General features: G+C 44.8%; 1 protein-coding gene across 1 annotated transcript in view; it reads right to left on the bottom strand.

Moving 5' to 3' along the window:
* The window catches only part of LOC145394696 (protein Skeletor, isoforms B/C), a 222,592-nt gene that overhangs the window by 169,245 nt on the left and 48,347 nt on the right, over positions 1-5,000 (bottom strand). The window lies entirely within an intron of this gene.

Genomic DNA, 5,000 nt, shown 5'->3' with positions numbered 1-5,000 from the left:
AAAAAAAAATACGGGGGGGAAATATACAAAATACAGAATGAAAAAATACAATAAACAGAAGCTGGAAGGATTAGCAGTGAATTGGTGGGATTTTGAAGACTTAAATGATGAGTGAAGATTATCAATTTTTGTTTCCTTGTCGTACGTCTTGGAGAAATACAAAGGCTTGAAGAAAATACAGAGAGTAACACAAATATGCAAAGGATCTGTTGATATAACTCGAAAATATGGATGAAATGTATAAGGCTTCGATTTTGAGTTAACTGAATGGAGGTGTGGCAAGATTATGAATTTTTATGGTTCTTTGTAGACCGTCTTGGAGAAACAGAGGCTTAGCGGATGTAAAAAATTAAGATATAAAAAAATAAAAGGACTGAATAGATTTCGAAGTCTTGAACGATGAGTGAGTGGAGATTATAATTTTCCGTGTTTTTTTTCTTCGCTTTTTTTTGTTCGTCCTGGATATAAACGAAGAATACAGGGACGAAAATAAAAATAGCTGGAAGGACTGGAAGGGCAGAGGAAGACTTCTGAAGCCTATGACGTGAATGAGTGTAAAGACAGAAAAAAATAGAATATGCTTTGAAATGCTGAATATAAAACACACACACACACACACACACCTTTAATCCCCACCCAGACCAGCCGAGACCCCGTGTGGGAATGAAGGGAGGGGATATTAAGCAATTTTACCCTCAAGTGGACACTGCCAAGGGGACGGGTTTACTGGGACTGGGACTCGAGTGGGGAGCAGATGACCCTCTGCTCCCCTACTCCCCCATTCCTACTCCCCCCGACCGCATCTCAACTCCCTCTCCCTACTCCCCCGTCCCTACTCCCCCCTGCCACAATTCTACTCCCTCTCCCTCTTCCATACTCTCCCTTCCCACTATCCCTACTCCTTCCCCAACATCCATCCATCACTATTCTCCCTTTTCTCCCATTCCTAGTCCATTTCCTCTTATTCCCTACTTCTTCTTCCCCGTCAATAACCCTCCTCCCCCCATTCCTACTCCCTCTCCCATCCTTACTTCTCGTCCCCCTACTCCCCGTCCCCCTAAATCCTACTTTCCCTCCTCCCCATAGATCAGTGAGAGAGTGGCGCGTGGGAGGGGGGGGGTAGAGGGTGAGTGGCTGGTTGGTTGGGTGTGTTTGGGGCCGAATTATTATGCAAAGATCCATGGTTACTAGTTAAATTTTCCCTCCAATCTGAGTACAGTACGCAATCAACTAAACTAAGAGGGGGCTAGAAATCTTATAGTTGAGAATAATCACTGAAGTTAATGTTCAAGATTACTGTTTGATTATTCTCGTGGCAGACTCTCTTTGATCACGAATTTGTTTACTTTCTGATTGTATCGTGGTGCCTTGGGACATCCACCTCCAGTCGTAAGGTCCTACATCTAGCTGGTCTGGATATTTTGTAACGCTGACGAGAAGCCTACGCGTGGTGGCGCTGTGCATTCCGGGTGAAGCAGCTGCGGCTTCCACCCAGGAGCCAGCTTTCTTCATATTTCCCTGCGTCTCGCCATGGAAGGGATCTTAGTTCTACCCTAGTGAGGTGCTGTCTGTCAAAGAGAGGCGCCGGATCCCTTCACGTGTATGCAATGTACCGTACCTGAAGGACGGCCCCACAGATGCAGCTACTTACCTGTGGTCGACAAATCGGTTCACCAAGACTGACAGGAGCTTTGCAATATCAACAACAACAACGACAAGAACAACAACCCCTTTCCCCAATCACTCCTACCAGTCCCTACTGTTATCCTTCTTACTTCACTCCCAGCCAATCCCTAATGTTACCCCTCTCCCTTCACCCCTGCCTATCCCTAATATTAACCCTACCTTAATTTTGTCATCCCCTCCTACCACTCCCTGCTATTTTCCCTCTCCTTTCAACCCTTTCAATCCCTAAAATTACCTCCCTGATCCAACTCCCACTACCAATCCCTAAACTTACCTCTCTGCCCCTATCCCCTACCAATCCCCAATGTTACATTCTTCCTCTTCAACCCCACCACTCCCCAGTGTAATCCCTCTCGCTTCATCCCTGCCAATCCCTCCCAACCAATCCCTGTTCTTTCCCCTTTCCCTTTACCCTCGTCAACTCCCTTCATTCCAATATTACCTCCAAACACCCTTGCTCCAATCCCCCCCCCCCACTCCCCACTCCCCACTCCCTCTCTGCAGCAATTAGGAGTGGTCCCCTGGGAGGCCTGACTGGTGCCATCACATGATTGGAAACCACACACACACACACACACACACACACACACACACACACACACACACACACACACACACATCACCACCACCATACGCAGTGAGAAAAAAAACACACACACATCACACTCCCATCTCTCTCTCTCACACCTCCACACACGCATATGAAACACCATATGCACCGAAAAAAAAATATCACACACACACACACACACACACACACACACATCACCACCACCATACGCAGAGAAAAAAAAAACACACACACACACACATCACACTCCCATCTCTCTCTCTCTCTCTCACACACCTCCACATACACATATAAAACACCATGTGCACCGAAAAAAAAATATCACACACACACACACACACACACACACACACACACACACACCTCGCCACAAATGTTAAAAGACTCTACTCGGCTTTATCTATCAAAGAGTTTCCTCGTCGGGAAGAACATGAAACTCAGTCCACTTCAGTACGATACGTAAGGAAACAATGAACAATAACTTTCGAGATCCAGTACCGCTAGAACTAACTATTCAGAATGTTATATAGGAGCTTTCACAATTATTCGATTAAAAATTGGGGAAATATTATGATAAACTTTGTATGCATATTCAAAATTCGCCAAAATCAATTCTCACAGCACTCGAATGACCGCCAATTGCCTCAAAAATTTCCCTACGCGATTTCAAGGCTTAACAAAAATGCGGGAATAAAAACTTGACGTCCGGGATATCCATTTCAGTGTGGGGGAAAAAAAGACGTGGAAAAGGGGGGGAAAATGCTTATCGTGGTAGTTTTTCCCCCCGGCGACAGAGGGACCAGGAAGTGATGTTGGAAAAAGAAGGGGAAAAAAGGAACTGAAAGGCGGATGGCTGATGACTGCTTTCGTCCGCATACACCAAGGGGTTGATTACATGAGGGATTTCAGCCACTTCACTCCGAGGACACATTTTAATCCCTTCTACCTGGTGCTAGTGAGGGACGCCTTCACGCGGTGGCACTCGATATAGACGGGTAACTTAGCTGCCCGGCTACATAAACGTCTCTCAAAATCCGTCCCTGTCCCCAGAAAGAAGAATAGTGGAGTGCATGAGGAGGGCAGTTTCAGCCTACAGTCCACTGAGTTCACATTCAGATGAGCCTGGGGTTGGAACTACTACTACTGTTACTACTTCTACTACTATTACTACTTCTACTACTGCTGCTACTACTACCGCCACCACCACCACCACCACTACTACTGCTACTGCTACTACTACTACTACTACTACTCATGCTACCTTTAGATGATTTAAAGTAGCTAATGAGAGTGTTCAGTCGGTGGGGGGAGGGGTTCTACAGTATATAGTCCCCATTAACCTTTTCACCCCAAGATGCTTTCCCTCAGTTGAATAAAATCGTCTGGAGGAGGGAAGAATATAATTATATAATACAAAGTACGTCACTGGGAGAAGGGGTCATTAATTCTGAAGATACACGAGGCTTTAGAAGTCATTTTATTATTATTATTATTGTTATTATTATTATTATTATTATTATCATCATTATTATTATTATTAGTAGTAGTAGTGAAGTCAGTGAATGTACAGCGAGGTTGGATGGTGAGGAATTGGAAAATGTGAGTACGTTTAAGTACTTGGGTAGTGTGATGAGTAAGGATGGAGGTTTGGAGGGTGAAGTGCTTGAAAGGGTACAGCAGGGAAGAAAGGTTGCTGGTTCTTTGAAAGCAGTGATAAGAAGCAGGGAAGTGAGCATGGAAGTGAAAAAGTTACTACATGACAGTATTGTGATACCAACTCTAACGTACGGAAGTGAAGCTTGGACGTTGTTGGAAGGACACAAGTCAAGAGTGAGAGCAGTGGAAATGAGTTATTTAAGAGGAGCCTGTGGAGTCACATGGAGAGACAGGCTGACGAATGAGGATATAAAGGAGCGTTGTGGTGTTGATGTGGATGTGATAGGAAGCGTTATGAGGAACACACTGAGGTGGTTTGGCCATGTGGAGAGGATAGAGGGTGAAAGACTGACGAAGAGAGTGTATGTGAGTGAGGTGGAGGGGGAAAGAGGGAGGGGGAGGCCGAGGATGAGATGGAGAGATGAGGTGGAGAGGTATATGAGAGAGGGGGGTGTGAGTTGGGAGCAGGGGAGTGAAATGGCGGGGGACAGGGCGACTTGGAGGCGATTTGTTTGTGGCCACCCCAAACGGGATTGAGGCGTCTGGCAATAGAAAGATAGATAGATAGATAGATAGATAGATAGTAGTAGTAGTAGTAGTAGTTCAGTAGTAGCAGTAGGAATATACAAAAGTGAACGAATATGGTAAGTGTGTGTGTGTGTGTGTGTGTTGTTTCATGAACCCTTCAGGTGCTCTTAGTACACCTGCGTATTTCACTCACAACCACACGATTTCTTTCAAATAAGAGAATTCCCAGCAATACATGGCGCCAAAATTCTCGTGAGTCACCCTTTCACTCCTACTATACTCATTTTACTTTAACTTGGCCTAGAACTGTCATCTTCATCTAGAATGCTGGGCGGTAACAATATATAAATACTAGAATAAGATGCTAGTCACGAAGAAGAGCTGTGGAAAGGAAAATATCGTAGCATTGTCCTTTTCTGCCATTAAACCACGTGAAATATACTGCAAAGGGACGAAAACCTGGGCCAAGTTAAGGTGAAAGAACTGTAGCGTCTTCAAGGATTTATTTCAGCTAAAACCAGATGATTATGTTCAGGTGAGCGAATTTTTATCACTCAAA

The sequence above is a fragment of the Coenobita brevimanus genome, chromosome 28 (genome assembly GCF_032717465.1).
Source record: "Coenobita brevimanus isolate Jiangsu-jjx chromosome 28, ASM3271746v2, whole genome shotgun sequence".
NCBI lineage: Eukaryota > Metazoa > Arthropoda > Malacostraca > Decapoda > Coenobitidae > Coenobita > Coenobita brevimanus.
Note: the sequence above shows the minus strand (reverse complement) of the source record. Positions and strands in the feature narration are given on the sequence as shown.